The sequence below is a fragment of the Primulina tabacum genome, chromosome 1, assembly GCF_025594145.1.
Source record: "Primulina tabacum isolate GXHZ01 chromosome 1, ASM2559414v2, whole genome shotgun sequence".
Classification (NCBI taxonomy): domain Eukaryota; kingdom Viridiplantae; phylum Streptophyta; class Magnoliopsida; order Lamiales; family Gesneriaceae; genus Primulina; species Primulina tabacum.
The window spans coordinates 37939468-37960557 of record NC_134550.1 but is presented as its reverse complement, the minus strand read 5'-3'; the positions used below and the strand labels follow the sequence as shown (position 1 = coordinate 37960557).

The 21090-nt window shown below is 39.8% G+C and overlaps 1 pseudogene; it reads right to left on the bottom strand.

The window, feature by feature from the left end:
* LOC142508934 (receptor-like protein EIX2) overlaps nt 1–21090 on the bottom strand; it is a 60524-nt pseudogene that overhangs the window by 11602 nt on the left and 27832 nt on the right.

Genomic DNA, 21090 nt, shown 5'->3' with positions numbered 1-21090 from the left:
CCAGAGGATCGAATGCTATCTGGGTGATTGTAGATCGTCTTACCAAATCAGCGCACTTCTTGCCTATTAAGACGACTTTCACCATGGTACAGTATGCGGAGTTGTATATCCGAGAGATAGTCCGACTTCATGGTGTCCCAGTTTCTATCGTATCTGACAGAGATCCCAGATTTACTTCCTCGTTTTGGAAGAGTTTGCATTCGACTATGGGTATGAAGTTGCTGTTTAGCACAGCTTTCCATCCGCAGACAGATGGGAAGTCAGAGAGAGTTATTCAGATCTTAGAGGATCTTCTCCGTGCTTGCGTCATTGATTTCTCCGGGAGTTGGGAGTCAAAGTTACCATTGGTTGAGTTCACCTATAACAACAGCTTCCAGTCTTCTATTGGTATGGCTCCGTATGAAGCACTGTATGGCCGCAAGTGCAGATCTCCTGTTCATTGGGATGAAGTAGGAGAGAGAGCAGAGTTGGGTCCAAAGATTGTTCAGCAGGCAGCAGATGTAGTAGTCAAGATCCGTGATAGGATGAGGAGTGCTCAGAGTCGACAGAAGAGTTATGCCGATCAGCGGAGGAGAGAATTAGAGTTTGCAGTGGGCGATCATGTTTTTGTGAAAGTGGCACCTATGAAGGGTGTCATGAGATTTGGGAAGAAAGGGAAGCTCAGTCCGAGATTCATTGGACCCTTTGAGATCCTTGACAGAGTTGGGACGCTAGCTTATCGTGTTGCTCTTCCGCCGAATCTGGCCGGAGTACACAATGTGTTCCACGTCTCCATGCTTAGAAAGTACATGGCGAATCCTTCGCATGTGCTGAACTTTGAGCCGTTGCAGCTTACCCCGAACCTGTCTTATGAGGAGAGACCAGTGCAGATCCTAGACCGTCAGGAGAAGAAACTTCGGAACAAGTTGGTTAAGCGAGTCAAAGTCAAATGGCTCAATCATTCAGAGGAGGAAGCACATGGGAGTCTGAGCCAGAAATGAGGAGTCGGTACCCAGAATTATTCGGTGAGTTCTAATTTCGAGGACGAAATTTCTATAAGGGGGGAAGGATTGTAGAACCCGTAACTTAGACTACGTATAAGCCATGCATAATTCTAGTATTTTAAATTAAATTGACTTCATTGCATGAATATTTAAATGCTTTTCTTTGAAGTTAATTATTTTAGCCAGCAGTTTAATTTTATTCTTTCAGTTATTTCAGTGAGACCGGACTGGAGTTGGAGTTTAGAGATACAATTTAAGATTTAGAAAATATTTTCAGGACTTAATTTAGCTAGCAAGTAAGTTGATTTAAGTTAAAAAGGAGGTCGAGGATTTATTTTAATTACTTGAGGTGAGTAGGAAATAAATTCATTTGAGTTCCATTAATTAAGGGATTTATTCACTAAATTATTCAGGGGATTAGTGAGGCTTTTAAGGGTTATAAATTTACTAGCTAGAAAACATTTCCCCTCCATTTATTAGTGAGATTTTCGGCCACCCTATGTCTAGACAACTCCTTTGCCAACTCATTACCTTTAATCCTTTCTTTATATTTAATTAAGTAGGATAATTCTTCAATCTTTTTTTTAGCACCATTTAATTAACCAATTAGTATTATCCTAGTCTAGTTATCATGAAGGATAATCGGCCACCCCATCCAATCCCTCCAACAATTCATTTGATAGCAAACAACATTTCAAAATTCAAATAATGGTAGACTTGGTCACCCCTTTGTATCTCTTTATTATGGGATCTCCCCTCACTCCCCCAACAACTTAATCCCCTCCTCCATCACCGAAAACAGCAGCCATTTCAGATTAAAAATCGTGACCCTCATAGCCTAGAACAAGAGAGAAAAGAAAAGGAAAGAAAATCACTCCACCTCCTCCGCGCCGAGTCGTCGTATTCTTTCGTTTTTCATTCAAACGAAAACCAAGGCATGTCTAGATTTCTTTCAAACCTCAATCAAGTCCTACTATTATTTTAAACATCACTTTTACATGATTTTTATACAAGAAAACCGAAATTTACATTTTCGAAATGCATGTGCAGAATTTTTCGACTTTCATGATGCTCTTCATGGTTTTCTCTTGTTTCAGTTGCTACAGGTTATGGTTCGACTCCAGGCTCCCAAGGCGGCTCCTAGACATGTAATAGGATGCATTAGGACCATGTTGGTCCATTCATTCAGTCCCCATGCTTGCTGGAAAAACGAAATCACTGCAAGCTCCCCATAGGTGCAGAATTGTGTTCGAAAATTCAGTTTGCTGTCATAATGGAAATGGATCTGATCATGGCTGCCACAAGGCCCATAGCCATGGTTGGATCACTTCCCTAGCATGTCTAAGACGTGAATAAGTTGCCCTTTTGGTGGCTTGGTCCATGGTGCGCCGGTTTTTAAATCAAATGCAAGAACAGCCCCTCCCCTCTCGGCCCCTTCGGTTTTTGACAGCATGTGTGTGTTCGAGTTTTGGGTATGGGTGTGGATCTTGGTTGGCCTATGGCCCTTAGCCACGGTTCATACCCTACCACTGGATGTCTAGATCGTGTGGTCAATCAAATGACCACCGGAGCGATCCGTGACAGCAAAAACAAGAACAAGAGCCCGACGTGCAGAATTTGTTCTCGGGTAGGAACTTTCGGTTGGTTACTGGAATGAGGCGAATCTTGGCTGGCCTAGGGCCCTTAGCCATGGTTCAAATCATTCCTTGGGATGTTTTTGAGAGGATATGGTCGGTGGTTCAAGCCCCAATGGCCAAAAGTCTCGCAAACGACGCGATGCAAGTGAAGTTGCTGCTGCTGGAATTTGACAGCAACTTGCTGTGACGGTTCGGAGGCTCGTTTGAGTTCTTGGTTGGCTTTTAGCCTATGTCCTTGGACTGAACAGTGCCTCATCGAGTTAGGAAGGTCGTGTTTTTGACCGTTCGTGATTCGGATCATTTTTGAGGTCGTACGAGAATTTACGGTGCGATGTGCCAAATTGACTCTCGAAAGAGCGTTTCTTGTTTTGGCCTCCATTTCAACTAGATTTCGACCCTCATCATTTTAGGAGCATTAGTTCATAATTTTAAGCGTATTTTAATCATGACTATACGTCGGTTCAGTGTTGGTTCGGGTTGGTTCGGAGTCATGATTAAATACGAAGTCGTTAGACGCAATTGTCGCATTTTCAAACTTAATTGCATAGTTTGGTCAAGTATAAGCTATTGCATATTTTTCATGGCATATTTAGGTTGCAGCGAGCCTGGGAGCGATCCAATCCAGTTGGTAAAATATACAGGATATTTTCATTATGCCATTTAATTATATTACGTGCATGAAAATAGAAAATACTTATTTTTGAGATTTATGCGATATTGCTTGTGGTCAATTCACTATTATGGGAGCATTATGTTACACGGTCGCCAGTGACCGATCAGTTCAGTTTGGTACCACCCGGTCGCCAGTGACCGGTCAGTCAGTTCAGTTTGATACTCCCCGGTAGCCAGTTACCGATCAGTTCAGTTCAGTGCAGGGGCCACAGGCGTAGACCATAATCTCAACAGAAAATTATTACCAGTCATTTCAGTACAGGGCTCCAAGGAGCAAACATTTTTACTATGATATTTAATTCAGTAATGCACGTATTATATTGCTCAGTGCAAGTCATTTTCAGTATGCCTCATGACATGATATTTTATCCCATGCAAATTTTACTTTAGTATTTACTCGTTACCAACGATATTTGCATGCTGAGTCTTTAGGTTCACTAGACTTGATTGTTGTAGGTACTGATGAGCATGGGGCCGAGGGCAGGGACCAGTGAGCCAGCTTGGGTCGGCAGTAGTGGCACCCGAGGACCTCATTTGCAGCATGTTACCATTTTATGCAAACATTTTTATCCGTTGTTGAATATTCTTAAATTGTTATTTTTTTACAAACTTTATTTTCTTCCGCTGCTATATTTTTAAACATTGAACTTGATTCATCAGTTGATTTTATGAATGAGGCAATTTAAGTTCTTTAAAAAGAAACTTTTAAATTTTCCTCAAAATTTTCAAGCAAGGATTTTCGGGCTTTCACATGATGTTTCCCTAAACCATCATACTAGATTGTTTATGTTTTGAGATGTTTACATTTTGTCTATTGAATTATAGAAATGCATTTGAGATAGATGAGTCCTTGGCAGAGCAGCCAAGTTACTAGATGTTCAGTGGTATCGAATTGCATAGGAGAAGATCGATTCCTATTGTAGACGTTCGATACAGAGAGGACCGAAGTCTAGGAATAAGACGTATGGCCACCCCGATTGGGAGAGTAGGTGGGAGACTTGTTACGTCTTATTCACACCGGGATCCCTAGACTTAGATATGAGTTGAGTCAAGAGTTTTGTCTGTATTCACTAATGTGTCATAAAATCATAATTCATGATCTTGATACATGGTTTATGTTTTGTATATGATCTTATGCATTGCATGTATACATGTTTTATACTGGGATTTATTTTCACCGGAGTTTCCGGCTGTTGTCGTGTTTGTATGTGTGCATGGCAACAAGTGGGACATGATCAGTACCGAGAAGAGCTTGAACGAGTGATGATTAGCGTGGTGATCCGGGCTTAGATATGGAACTGGTGGTTTAATTCTAGATGTGTAATGATGGGAAACAAACACAAGTTAGACGGTTTGTAAATAGAATAAAATTGCAAGTGGATCATTTGTTGTAGACTTTACATTTGATCTTGTATAATAAGAACTTCAACTTGTTGTATGCTTGTATATATTTAGGCTAGTAATGCTATGATGTATATATATATAAGAAAAAATTTTTTTAGCATACACAACTGATATAATTAATCCCAATGATTAAAGAAAATGATTTAGCACCCGGGTCTCCACAACAGGTGGTATCAGAGCATTAGGTTCTTTAGCCTGAGGTAAAAGAGGGTGAGTGGGGTAGATTGAGTCTTTTCCTTATTTACTTATTGATACTAGAATGAGAATATTGTATTGTTATTATACGTATGTTCTATGCTAGCATGAAGGCATGTTTTATTGCTTTGAAAGTACATGGTTGCTTGATTTATTTTGTTGATTGCAATTGTACTTGTAAAGAATGAATCAGAACCGATTCTGAATCAGAGGTAAGATGATCAGAGGAGGACTAAGACAGACTGCATATAGTTGAGAACTAATCCTTTTGATAATCAGATATACCTCCACGAAGAGCAGCAGTCAGAGTGCCAGAACAGGGCAGTACATCCAATGATCCTATGGATGTGACGGCTACACCAATGGAAACATTGCTGAAACGGTTTCAGTCATTCAGACCACCGACACTGAAAGGCACCGAGAATTCTGTTGATTGTGAAAGCTGGTTAGACGATATCGAGATGTTGTTTGATTCCCTTGACTACTTAGATGAACGAAGAGTGAAACTTATAGGGTATCAATTACAAGAAGTTGCAAAAAATTGGTGTATTACAACTAGGAGAGCATTGGAACAATGAGGTACAGAAATTACTTGGAAAGTTTTTAAAAGTTAGTTCTATCAACGTTTCTTTCCAGTGTCTTACCGGAAGGACAAAGGGGCGGAATTTGCAAACTTGAGGCAAGGGCAATTGAACATTGAAGAGTATGTTGCGAAATTCTCCACATTGATATGTTTTGCTCCACACGTGGCAGGAATGATGAAGCTGTTGCAGATCAGTTTATCAACGGCTTAAATCCAGACATTTTTACATTAGTGAATACGGAACGACCCAACAACTTTGTTGATGCTTTGAATAGGGCAAAAAGGTGCTGAAACTGGCTTGATAAAGCAGCGAGGAGCATCGTATATTGTTCAGAATCCGAGACCTCCATAGCCTACTACACAGTTTTCACCCCGTCCTCCTATATTTGAGTGTGGTGGTAGCAGTAGTGGTAAAAAAGATTGGTTGAAAGCCAGAGGGAAGCAATTCAAGAAATCGAGCAGCAATTCATCTAGTTCCAGTGGCCCGAGACCGAGTGGTCCTAGCTTGGGTTACACCGGTGTGTATTGTACTACTTGCGGTGGAAGGCATCCCACATAACAGTGCCAAGGAGTGGCTGGTAGATGTAACGTTTGCAAACAACCAGGACATTTCGCTAAAGTCTGCCCACAGAGAGGTGCACAGCGATCTCAGAGTGTGGGATCATCAGGTTCAGTAGCTCAGACGGAGAGACAGGCATCTTCTGTACATTTTTTTCAGCCTGCACCTGCACAGTCCCAATCAAGGCTAGGAGGAAGCCAGACGGCGATCCAACCTCCGAGACAGCAGGCCCGTGTGTGTGCACTGACTGCAGAACAGGCTCAGGACGCACCGGATGATGTTATTGCATGTAACTGTTTCCTTTGTGGTTACCCTGCTCATGTATTAATAGATACTGGGGCATCCCATACATTTATAGCTGAACGATTTGCATTGATACATGCATTGCCTGTCGAGTCATTATCTACTGTAGTATCTGTTTCTTCGCCTTTAGGAAGTGGTTTGATATCAGTGACTTCTGCTAGAAATTGTATGCTACAGTTCGAGGGTAATGAGATTGAGCTAGATTGCATTGTACTTGGGTTGTCTGATTTTGACTGTATTATCGGCATTGATATGTTAACCAAGTACAGAGCTACTGTAGACTGTTTTCACAATATTGTCAGATTCAGACCGGAGATGACTGAGGAGTGGAAATTCTACGGTAAGGGTTCCAGATCTCGGATTCCTTTGATATCAGGGTTAGCTATGATTCGATTACTACAGAAGGGAGCGGAGGGATTTCTAGTATATTCAGTAGATGTGCTGAAATCGAGCCCCTCATTGGCAGATTTGCCAGTGGTGTGTGAGTTCGCTGAGGTTTTTCCGGATGAGATTCCAGGGTTACCTCCAGCTCGAGAGATAGATTTCAGTATTGATCTCATACCAGGTACCGTTCCTATATCCAGAGCTCCGTACCGAATGGCGCCGATAGAACTAAAAGAATTAAAGACCCAGTTAGAAGATCTTTTGGCCAAGGGATATATCAGACCGAGTGTTTCTCCTTGGGGCGCTCCGTTACTATTTGTACGAAAGAAAGACGGTTCCATGAGGCTCTGCATTGATTACAGACAACTAAACAAAGCGACGGTAAAGAACAAATACCTTCTGCCTCGTATAGATGATTTATTTGATCAGTTGCAGGGTTTTTATGTTTATTCGAAGATCGACCTGAGATCTGGATATCATCAGTTGCGAGTCAGAGATTCGGACATCCCAAAGACAGCATTTAGAACCAGGTATGGACACTATGAATTTATTGTCATGCCATTTGGTTTGACGAATGCTCCAGCGGTATTTATGGGTCTGATGAACCGTGTGTTTCAGAGGTATCTCGATGATTTCGTGATTATTTTTATCGATGATATTTTGATATACTCAAAGAATATGATTGAGCATGCCGAGCATTTGAGAACTGTGTTGCGAAGTTTTAAGAGCTGAGAAATTATATGCAAAACTGTTGAAATGTGAATTCTGGTTGAGACAGGTTGTATTTTTGGGTCATATCATATCCGGAGATGATATGGCGACATTACCTTTACGGTGAGAAGTTTGAGATTTATTCGGACCATAAAAGCCTGAAATATCTTTTTTCACAGTCTGAGTTGAATATGAGACAGCGTAGATGGCTTTATTTATTGAAGGATTTTGATTGTGAAATCAAATACTACCCAGGAAAGTCCAATGCACCAACTGATGCATTAAGTCGTAAGGTATGTTCTTTATCTTTATCGACTATTGGCGTTTCAAATTTGATAGAAGATTGTTGTTTATCTGGGATGGTATTTGAGACAGATCATAGACCAATACAATTATATGCTGTTCAAGTCGAACCCGAGTTGATATTGAGAATTAAAGAAGCACAGACAAGTGATCAAAATATTCAGAAGTCGATTGAGATGGTCAGATCAGGGCATCAATCTGAATATCAGGTTCGTGATCTTGTGTTATATGTGAATAACCGTCTAGTAGTGCCAGATATTTCAGACTTGAAAGAACAGATTTTGACTGAAGCACACTGTAGTCGGTTTAGCATTCATCCTGGTGGCAGAAAGATGTACAATGATCTGAAAAAATAGTTTTGGTGGAAACAGATGAAATCAGACATTGCAGAATTCGTGTCCAGATGTTTTAATTGCCAACAGGTGAAAGCAGAAAGGAAGAAACCCGGGGGTTTACTACAGAGTTTATCCATTCCAGAATGGAAATGGGATCACATTTCCATGGATTTCGTCACAAAACTACCACGTTCTTCCCAAGGCTGTGATGCGATTTCGGTTGTAATTGACAGATTGACCAAATCAGCATGCTTTATTCCGTACAGAATGACGTACAGATATGATCAGATGGCAGAAATCTATGTCTGAGAGGTAGTCCGATTGCACGGTGTGCCGAAGTCTATCGTATCAGATCGTGATCCACGATTTACTTCACATATTTGGCACAGTTTGCAGGAAGCTCTAGGTACGAGATTACATTTGAGTACCGCATATCATCCACAGACAGACGGACAGTCAGAACGGACTATCCAGACATTGGAGGATATGCTTAGAGCTCTAGTGCTAGATTTTGGCACTAGTTGGCAAGATTCATTACCTCTTTGTGAATTCTCGTACAACAATAGCTATAAGAAGAGCATAGAAATGGCACCATTTGAAGCATTGTACGGCAAGAAGTGCAGATCTCCTCTGTATTGGGATGATATCTCTGAGGTTCCTGAGATTGGACCTGACATGATCAGAGATATGACAGAGAAAGTGAAGCTGATTCAGCAGAAAATGAAGACGGCTCAAGATCGACAAGCCAAATGTGCAAATATTCGACGTAGACCGTTAGTGTTTGAGCAGGGGGATAGAGTATTCTTGAAGATTTCTCCGTTTAGAGGCATTGTCAGATTTGGCAAGCGAGGGAAGTTGTCTCCTCGTTATATTGGTCCGTATGAGATTCTCGAGAAGATAGGAGATCATGCCTATCGACTCGCATTACCGTCTTCTTTATCTGGGATACATGATGTCTTTCATGTATCAATGTTACGGAAATATCTCCCTGATACTTCACATATTATTCATCCAGAAGAGGCAGAACTTGACCACACCTTGAGTTATATGGAAAAATCGATTCAGATTCTTGATCGGAAGGAAAAACAGCTCAGAACGAAGACGATTCCACTTGTGAAGATTCGATGGAGTCGTAATGGCAATGAGGAAGCTACCTGGGAGACTGAGTCAGATACGAGACAAAGATTCCCGGAGTTATTTAACTGATGTGAGTCTTCTGTATAGCCTTTTCTATTATACCATTTTATTGATATGATTTAATTGCCTGTGATTTCGAGGACGAAATCATATCTTAAGGGGGGAGAAACGTAAGGTCCGAGAATTTGATTATCGTAATCTGAAATGAATTGTGGATAAATTGAGCTGATTATAGATGAAACGGATTTTACTGGGATATACGAAAAGAAGACCGAATTATGTGCGAGGACAGAACACCTCGCGCATATGCGCGACCGGGCAGGGCGAATTTGCGCGAGGCAGGCAGAGCACCTCGCGCATTATGCTCGACATGCATGCGCCGAATGAGGGAGCGCATATGCGCGAGCTGCCGAGACTTACACGCGCCGAGACATAGTGTCTCGCGCATATGCGCCGAGGATGGTCGCGCATATGCGCGAGACGTGTTGTGTTAGGGTGAAGCCATTTGCCCCTTATATGCAAGATATATATATCAACACTTCTAATTCCTTCATTCAGATTTTCAGAGGAAGGAACCGAGAGTATTAAGAATTCCCAAGCTTCAATATTTTAGATTGGTGATTTTGTGAAATCCGACCGTTCAATTATCGATCCAAGCTCAGATTTGTGATCCTCTTGTCACTAGCTTGTAAAGGATGTAAGTTTTGTTATGTTCTTGCTTGAATTTGAATATTATGTTGGGGAAATCAGATTTTGAGATATAGGAAAAGATATGTTGAGATAAGTAGAATTTAAACCGGATCGAAGAAATGCTATCGTATGCGATTGTTCTCGATTTTTCATGCTATGTGTGAGGTAGAATGTATAGATTTGGTATTGACATGATATGTTAAGTGATTATAAGTTATTGAGATGGGCAGTATTGGATTTATATTGCCGGTATATCAAGATTTCGTTGTCATGCCGTCGAAATGTATCGAGATTGCGTGTTGATATTCTTACGTTGAGTTGGAGATTGATATAGTGCATATTATACATGTATTTCAGATTTTTATTGAAGGTTTTGAAGATTGGGATTGATTTCATCCAACCAAACACCAAACAAAGAAAGGTATAAATCAATGTTGAACCGGGAAATACGACTCGAGTCAGATTGGACTGGAGTTTCCCTAAACCACATACTAGATTGTTTATGTTTTGAGATGTTTACATTTTGTCTATTGAATTATAGAAATGCATTTGAGATAGATGAGTCCTTGGCAGAACAGCCAAGTTACTAGATGTTCGGTGGTATCGAATTGCATAGGAGAAGATCGATTCCTATTGTAGACGTTCGATACAGAAATGATTGAAGTCTAGGAATAAGACGTATCGCCACCCCGATTGGGAGAGTAGATGGGAGACTTGTTACGTCTTATTCACACCGGGATCCCTAGATTTAGATATGAGTCGAGTCAAGAGTTTTATCTGTATTCACTAATGTGTCATAAAATCATAATTCATGATCTTGATACATGGTTTATGTTTTGTATATGGTCTTATGCATTGCATGTATACATGTTTTATACTGGGATTTATTCTCACCGGAGTTTCCGGCTGTTGTCGTGTTTGTATGTGTGCATGACAACAAATGGGACATGATCAGTACCGAGAAGAGCTTGAACGAGTGATGATTAGCGTGGTGATCCGGGCTTAGATATGGAACTGGTGGTTTATTTCTAGATGTGTAATGATGGGAAACAAACACTAGTTAGAACGGTTTGTAAATGGAATAAAATTGCAAGTGGATCATATGTTGTAGACTTTACATTTGATCTTGTATAATAAAGAACTTCAACTTGTTGTATGCTTGTATATATTTAGGCTAGTAATGCTATGATGTATATATATATAAGAAAAAAAAAATTTTAGCATACACAACTGATCCAATTAGTCCCAATGATTAAAACAAATGATTTAGCACCCGGTTCCCCACACTAGTAGAATACTACCATCAACAACTTTCTCAACCCCAATCTCAAATTCAGGTACCACTATAACATCAATTCCAAGTTCAGGATCAACTTTAGATTTAGGTTCGACTACACCCTCAACCTCAAACTCAGATTCAACTACAAGCTCAACCTCAATTTGCGGTTCAAGCTCAACAGACGACCCTACTACTGCCACGTCGCTATGTGGACATTGGCTAATATCATGACCAACTGTTAAACACCAACAACATATAATATCAACAGTATGAGGACTAGAAGTTTTAGATGTACCTCGATGTTCATGACTTGTAACTTCATGTCTCGACTCCTTCACTGGCCTTGCAATGATTTTCTCTTTCAAGCTCGTCCGCTGGATATCAACAACTCCCTATGCACATCACGTTCACTTCTTCTGCCCAATATTCTATTCTGCTCACATCGTCTATCATTATCACGACCCAAATGCAATGCTCTATTCCCTCCAAATCTACTACCTCGCCTATTCTCATCACTCTGCCTATCATACATCTCCTCTTCTTCATACCTCCTATACCTCTCACGTAGAGGCTTAAACTCCTTCTCCCACACTCTGTCCAACCCTATTAACATTATTTGAAATTGACAATCGTCAATCATTATACCTGCAAGAAAATATTAGTAGAAAAATATTAAGGATAAATTTCCTCACCGCGAATCCTCACGATCACTCCAAAGAAATAGGCTCGTCTCTCCTCTCAATTTTTTTTTCACTGATTGTTGTGCACTTGAAAATTCCAAGAACAATCACAGAATTTTCGAAAATAACAGATTCACAAAAAAAAACTAAGAATGATAGAATAACGCAGATCTGAAAACAGAACGAACGATTAAACATTTCTGAAAAATAACAACGATAAACTTACTTGAATCAAGGGGCACCAAAATCTCTGATACCAAATGATGATATTATTCAATCACGAAAAGCAAACGCGCTCAAAATAGAGTCACGCCATCGATTCGATGAACAAAAAACGTTGGGTTTTCCCGATCTTTTGAAACAAGCAATGGTTTTGTGATATTCACCTCTAAGCGATGAAAACTTAGCAACAAATATTAACGATAGAACAATCGAATTTCAGACGAATCTTCAAAGAACTCGTCTTTGACAATCCGTGCGAAAACAATTGACAAACGTCACAAAGATGAAATCTTTGATAAGTTTTATTTTTAAGAACAAAGCAAAAGCCTTGAAAAGTTTGAGAGAAAACTCAAACATAATTTATAAAACTCAAGTTCTTTCCTCTTACAATGATAAAATTCGTCTATATATAAAAATTAAAACCAAAAATTCAATTTATTTCCGCACTTTCATTAGTTAACTGATTGATATTGTAACGCCCCGAAAATTTAAAGGTCTACGCGAACCACATTCACAAATTATTAAATTATTTTGTATTTTAATTATATGTTTTAATTGCATAAATTAATTATGTGGTATATTTTGACATGTTTAAAATATATTTTTCTACATGGTTGCATTAAAATGTATTTTTAAATGTTATTCGAGTTACGATCGAGGAACGGAGACCGATGGCTGAAAAAATAGAAAATGTTTTTATTAAATAATTTTTTTTAATTATTTAAAATATGATTGTGGGTTTTTCTTATTTTTGAAAATAAGGGGTTTGGAGGTGATTTTATACGCCGGGACGTAATTTTTATCGGTGTAGGTTTTTCAACAAAAAAATACGAACTTTTTGGCAATCCGGCTAATAAATTCACAAACTTATTTTAGCAAAATTATTTTTAATATTTTAATTAATCACTAATGAGCTTAATTGGGCCTAATTAACTTCCTAATAGGCCTAAGCTTAATTAAGGATTAATTAACTATAAAATATGTTTAAACCCTCCCCATTAATTCACAAACTCACGCCCCAACCAGAATTCCTCACCAAAAGTTTCCCAAGCACACGGCACACACATGAAAATTGATAGAAAATTTTGGAAGTTCAAGGAGAAATTCAAGCCAGAGGTTGTCGTCACCGTTCTTCGCAATCGTAAAAGTTTATTCGTCCGTATAAAACGCAAAGGCATGTCATATTCTTTCCTTCAAACATCTATCATACCATAGTATTTTATTTAATTGAATTTTACATGAAAAACTAGTGCATCATGAAACAATTTCGTTTTTGTGGCATATGTCAATTTTAATACTTGTATTTTCATCCAAAATCATGTTTAATAAGATTTAAAGGAACTGCCATGATTAGGATAAGTTTGAGGGATGTTTTTACATGTCTTAGAGAGTCCTAAATCACCCCAATTTGCTGCATAACTGTGAGTAAGACAAGCTGGAAACATATTGTTTCTGTTATAAGGATCCTAGGGGCTCGGTTGTTGGGGTTTGTGGCTTGGCTAGGCTGGGGCTGGACCAGGGCCAGGTTCAAGTCAGGTATGAGTCAAGTGAAGAGTCTAGCCACGCTAGGACTCGAAAACCAGGGGCTGGGAGGAGTACTTGCCAACAAGGACTCCACCCGAGAACTAGAATTAAAGTGGCACATGTTTGCCTGCTGGTGTAGGGAAGAAAGAGGCTCAGCCAGGGGCTTAGGGCTGGGATAGGCTAGGTCCTTAGGGTCCTAGGAGGGTGCACAAGGGCTGGGCTAGGGGCTGGTGCAGCTTAGGTTTGCTGTGGCTCAAAGGAACATGATGAAGCATGGACACCATATTAGCGCGAGGATGTTGCCACTGGTTCAGTGGTTTGCTGCTCACATCCAGGAGCTTGGGTTGGTCTAGGCTGGGGCTGGGCGTTGTCCAGGGAAGGTTAGGGTCAGGTGGGCTCGGTGGTTAAGGGCTGGTAGAGTCCTAGGCAACTAGGAAACCCAATTCAACAAGGACACTACAAACACACACACGCATGCACTTGGGGTCGGTTTCCAGGAGTGATTGTGCGACTTAGGGGCTGGTTCTTGGGCTTGGGGATGGTCAGTAGGGTTCATAGATGGGTTTTCTTGGGTTTGGCTCGAGGTGGCTCGGGCGCGGCTCGAGTAAATTAGGAGATGGCTCGGTGTGTTCGTCGAAGGGTCAAAACGAAAATTAAAGAAGAAAAAATTGAATCCATGGGTCTACGGGTGTGGCTCATGACTTGGAAGGGTAGAATAAATAATAAAAATGTTATTTTTAAAATTTGGGATCAAAATAATGAGTTTTGGATTTATCCGGGATTTAATCGACGCACGAAACGCTAATTAACGAATTAATTGTAACGCCTAGTTTTAGGCTTTATAAAATTATGAAAAATGAGGTTTAAGCTTAAATAATTATTATAAGTCTAAGTTTTTAATTTGGAAATTTTATATTAAGGTTTGATTTAATTCGTGATTAAAACGCAGTAATACGTCTTAGTTAAAGAATAAATTAAAAGTCCTCGATTTAGGCTAAATAAAAATATGAGAAAATTCATGTAAGCTTAAATAATTATTTAGGACATAATAGAGTCAACAGAATTAAGAAAAATTCAAAAACGTGAAATTTTACGTCTAGGGGTAAAACGGTCATTTTACACCTAGAAATTAGTAAACGTCATGGCAGTGTCCTGAATGTTGTTTTATATGCTAATATGATTATGTGGAATGTTTATGAATTTTTATATGTTCAAATGTTATTGTAAGTGAACTCCACTAGAGGTAATTTTGGGTCCCAACTGCCTTGGAAATCAATAACACATGCTCGCAGTAGATCTTTCAAAATCTGTATAACTCTTTCTGACTGACAATCGGTTTGAGGGTGGAATGCTGTACTGAACAATAATTTGGTCCCCATCGCTGCATGCAGACTCTTCCAGAATGTTGATGTGAATCTCGGATCTCTGTCAGAAATAATAGACACTGGAATCCCATGTAAACGGACTATCTCCCGAATATATAACTCTGCATACTGAATCATGGTGAATGTCGTCTTAATAGGTAGAAAATGCGCTGATTTCGTAAGACGATCAACAAGTCACCCAAATGGCATTGAATCCTTTAACTGTCTTTGGCAATCTCACAACAAAGTCCATAGTGATATTCTCCCATTTCCACTCGGGAATAGGGAGTGGTTTTAATTTTCCCGCTGGTCTTTGATGCTCTGCTTTGACTTGCTGACAAGTCAAACACTCGGATACATATCTCAGAATGTCCCTCTTCATGCCTGGCCACCAATATAACAACTGCAGATCTCTATACATTTTTGTGCTGCCCGGATGAATGGAATATGATGTGTCATGGGCTTCCTTCATAATAAGGTTTCTCAAGGAATCATCACTAGGAACCCATAGACGGTCTCTATAACGGGCCAAGCCATCCACTACTGAATATAAATTCTGGCCCTTGGCTTCATCTCTAGCTATCCACTTTTGCAACTGCTCATCAGTAGACTGCCCATCACGAATTCTGTCTCTCAAAGTCGACTGTACTGATAATGTGGCAAGATTAGGGGCCTCGCCCCTAGCATACACTGTAAGCTCAAACCGCGTTATCTCGGACTGCAATGGTCTTTGGAGTGATAAATGAGTGATAACTGCTGCTTTTCTACTCAATGCGTCTGCCACTACATTAGCTTTCCCGGATGGTAGCTAATGTCACAATCATAGTCCTTTACCAATTCAAGCCATCTGCGCTGTCTCATATTCAGCTCCTTTTGGGTGAAGAAGTATTTCAAACTTTTATGATCGGTGAATATTTTGCACTTCTCCCCATAAAGGTAATGTCTCCAAATCTTTCGTGCAAAGACTACTGCTGCAAGCTCAAGATCATGGGTAGGGTAGTTCTTTTCATGAATTTTCAGCTGTCTTGACGCATATGCGATAACTCGGTCGTTTTGCATCAGAACCGCACCCAAACCAAGCTTAGAAGCGTCGGTATAAAGAACATACTCCCCTTGCCCCGATGACATAGATAACACTGGTGCGGATATCAAGGCTTGCTTCAACTTGTCAAAACTGTCTTGACACTCGGATCCCCAAATAAACTTAGCATTTTTCTTCGTCAAAGATGTCAAAGGCACTGTAATAGATGAGAACCCCTTGATGAATTTGCGATAATAGCCAGCTAGTCCCAAGAAACTGCGAATCTCAGTGACACTCTTCGGTACTGGCGCCACTCTTTTACTGCCTCAACTTTACTCGGATCAACTTCTACGCCATCACTAGAAATGATGTGGCCTAAGAACGCCACTTTGTCTAGCCAAAACTCGCACTTGCTGAACTTTGCATATAGCTTTCTGTCTTGTAATACCTGCAGTGCGATCCTCAAATGACGGCTATGCTCCTCTCTGTTCTTGGAATAGATCAATATGTCATCAATGAAGACAATAATAAACTGATCCAGATATGGCTGAAATACGCGATTCATAAGATCCATGAAGATCGCTGGCGCATTGGTCAACCCGAATGGCATGACCATAAACTCATAGTGCCCATATCTCGTGCGAAACGCTGTCTTGTGAACGTCAGACTCTTTGACTTTCAACTGGTGGTATCTAGATCGCAGATCAATCTTAGAAAATATCGATGCTCCTTGCAACTGATCAAATAAATCTTCAATTCTTGGCAGTGGATACTTATTTTTGATAGTGACCCGATTAAGCTCCCGATAATCGATACAAAGACGCATGCTACCATCTTTCTTTTCACAAACAATACCGGAGCTCCCCGTGGAGAGTAACTAGGGCGAATGAAATCCTTGTCTAGCAATTCTTGGATTTGATCTTTTAGTTCTTTCATTTCAGCAGGTGCTAGACGATAAGGTGCTTTAGATATAGGAACAGTGCCCGGCATAAGATCAATGGAGAATTCCACTTCACGATCGGGCGGAATACCAGAAACGTCGTCGGGAAAGACGCTAGGAAAATCTCTCACAATATCAACATCTTCTATCTTCTGACTGATTAATTCATGTGTAGTAGTGACACATGCTAGATAAGCTTGACATCCACGCTTAATAAGCTTCCTCGCACATAGACAAGAGATAATGTGCGGCATTTGCTTGTTTCTTGCCGCCTCAAAGACAAAAGATTTACCACTAGGTGGCCTAATAGATACTGATCGCTGACGAAAATCAATCGATGCTCCATTCGCCGATAGCCAATCTATCCCAAGTATAATATCGAATACGGGCATAGGAAGCACAATAAGATCTGTCCGAACAACATCTTTGAATAACTGAAGCTCCAAATTCTTAACAATCTTAGACGTGAGCATCTGATCGCCGGATGGAATAGAAACTTTGAAACCCAAACCCATATCTTGAGGAGTAATTTTCAGTCTTTTTATGAAGGTTTCATATATTAAAGAGTGTGTAGCTTCTGAATTTAGAAATGCATAGGTAGCTACACCTAAAATGATGATCCTCCCTGCGATGAAAATTGTCTTATATATCTTTTCGCGTTGAATCTTAAGGATTTACTATCATTAATTCCCAAAGTTATAAGAAGGTTTCGTGTTGAACTTAAACGTTTCTAGGAAAAATTGCACTTTAGTCCCTCAACTTGAAATTTGCAAAATTGACCCCAAAATTTTTGAATTATTGCAATTAAGTCGTTATATTATTCGAAGTTCTGATTTAGCTCTTCATGTTTTGAGAATTACATTTTGATCCTTAAGATTTCAGAAATTGCACTTAGGTCCCTTATTTTCGAATTGTTGCATTATAGTCCCTTTAATTTTCGAAAAATTGCGTTTTAGACCTTAAAATTCGAAATTTGCACAATTATCCCCCAATAATTCGAAATCCCTCTTAATTATGATTTTCTTTAATTTTGGCCCTAAAACTTTTTACTTGGAATCAATTTATCCTTCACATAGAATAAGGCACAAAATTCAAATCATTTCTATGATTTCTAACATCAACACTTAAGTCCCACTAAGTAGAACATGCAACCTAATTTATTCTAGGTTGAATCTTGGTCCCAAATCCATATTATTAACCAATTTAACATTTCATGCAATAATAAGCAATATAAAAATGTTAAATAACTAGGTTACTCGTGATGAGTGTAGTGTCTGCCTCTCCCTCAGCATTCCTCGGCATTCATAACATAAGCTCGGGCCGTAGTAGCTGCTTTCCTCTTTGGGCAGTCATTGGCTTTGTGTCCATCCTCCTTGCAGTAGAAACATTTAAACGATCCCCATTCACACTTGCCAAGATGTGGGCGGTTGCACTGTTTGCATAGTTGCCTCTCAGCAGGCTTTGGTGTTCCAGGATTTGGTGGCTTTGGTGGCGCTGGCATCTTGACTTGACCTTGGGGCTTTTGAGGCCCTTGAGGTCTAGGAAGACCCGTATTTGGCTTCTTATTCGGCTGATTGTTATTCTGATAGTGCTGCCTCTTGCGCTGAATCTCAAACTCAATGTCCCTCAAGGACTGCTCAGCCTGATATGCATAAGTAACTGCCATAGCATAATTCTCCGGACGCGTCATCATAACTTTATACCGAATGGTAGGTCGTAGGCCATCCATAAAGTGTCTGAGCTTTTCTTCAGCATCCCTGGCAATAAGAGGCACAAAGTGGCAACCACTATCAAACTTCTTCACAAATTCAGCAACAGTGGCATCTCCCTGGCGAAGAGCCATGAATTCCCTCTTTATTCGGCTCCTTGCATCCGGGGTGAAATATTTCTCATAGAACTTCGTCTTGAACTGTGCCCAAGTGAGTGTGGCAAGGTCGACACCGTGCTCGGCTCCTTCCCACCATAAAGAAGCGTCGTCTCTAAACAAATAAGTGGTACATCTCACCCGGTCCGCATCCCCCATCTCAAGATAGCGAAAATGTACCTCAAGTGAACGAATCCAACCCTCTGCAGCAAAAGGATCGGTAGTGCCAGAAAATTCCTTCGGCCCTAGCCTCCGGAACTGCTCATAAACATCCTGCTGTGGCCTAGTCGCCTGCTGCTGCTGCATCTGCTGTAACTGCTATTGTAACTGTTGCTGCTGTAACTGCTGCTGCTGTGCTTGCTGCTCGAAGAGACGAGCCATCCCCTCAAGTGCACGTGTAGCAGCATCCCGTGGTGGTGGTGGTGGAGGTCCATTCCCTTGACTATTTCCTCGACGGTTAACACTATTATCAGGCTTGATTCTCATGAACGGGTGCACGTCTAGGAGGCATTATATCTGAATGTTTTCCAAATTCTAACATAACCAACATGCATTTAAATCTAAGTTCTCTAATCATGTAACACATCCTGACTTAATTAGCATTTTAAGCATGCAAGACAATACTACTCAAAAAGCTAATAAACATGTATCATAAACATAATATCCATAACGTCATGCAGGTTAAATCATATAGAATCACATAAAGCAAGTAAAACTTACAACTTGAGGCTTGACGACTGATCTTCCCGGCGCTGATGGTGGCACAACCCTTCACAGGACCTTTGCTCTGATACCAACTAAAACGTCCTACCCTTTTCATTGCTTTAAAAGTACTAGAAATTTTTTTTTCTAATTTTCGGCCCCCACATATAAATACTTTTATAAAATATTTTGCATATAAAAACATCCCCCACTAGCATTTTTAAAATCAAGTGCACTAGTCATGAAATGAAATCGTGTACTGTTTTACCAAACCTAAAAAGCAATAATTTGAAAAGAATAACCCATACTAAACCTCTCAAAAATCTCTAAAATGCATAAATAAATAATCTTAAAAATCTTTAATCATAAAAAAGCATGAGTCAAAAGTCATAATGCGGAAAAAGTAGAAGCGCTGGTCCTCGGGTTGTCTGCGCCTTCAGTCCAGTCAAATCACCCGTCAAGTCCTCCCTCAAACTCACCTGCATCCATCACACCTAGTCAGTCTAAAGACTCAACACACCATAATCTTTATAACGATTAATACGTAATACAGTCAACATATAACGGTGAAATACTTGTACTTAAAATATCGTTTTCATGAAGATGCATAAACATAAACATTTTCGTAAACATTTTCATGATGCATAAAACTTTAAACATAACCATTTTCATGACATGCAAACATGAATTTCCTTTTCCTCAACATGACATGACATAAAACCTTAAACATAATCATGAACATTTCCTTTTTTTTTTCCTTTGTTGAATTCAGATCGTTAATTGTGACTTTCCTCAACATGACATGAAAATCGATGGATCCATCTACATATAACCACAGTACTGGGCGGCGGGGACATCAGCGACACTCTCACCGGTCAACTGAGCCTTGGCCTATCATGACCGAATAGAAATACGATCGTCGGGGCTCCCTCTGGGGCCTTCTCCCATAAATGGGCTCCCTCTGGGGCCTTCTCCCCTCACGGCATTCCCATTCTTACCTCAAACCTCATATCCTCATAACCTCATATTCGCAATAATGGAAACACGATCGTCGGGCTCCCACTGAGACCATCACCCTCACGACGTCGCCATCATTAACGAATTAGTCACAACCACTTCACTTCCTTCAACATTTTTCATTCACATCACTTTAGAAAAATCGTGAATAATATTTGCATTTTTCATTTTGAAACCAAGCATGCAACATGTATTTTAAATGTCTTCCATAAATCATAAAAATCAAATAGACATTTTAAAAATCATAATTTAATCATGGATACATCATAAACAGTTAAAAATAATCATAATATCATAAAAACAGCATTTAGGGCACTGCCATGACTTTTACTAATTTTGAGTGTAAAAATACCTTTTACCCCTAGACGTAAGATTTCTCGAAATTGACTATTTCTTGAATTCATTGACTCTAACATGTCCCAAATAATTATTTAAGCTTAAATTAATTTTTTCCATAATTTTATTAAGCTTAAAAATTAGACTTTTTCATTTATTCGAAATTAGTGGTTTTGACGGTGTTTTAATCCCGAAAAATCCCAAACTGTAATATAAAATTCCTAAATTTAAAATTTAGTCTTTTT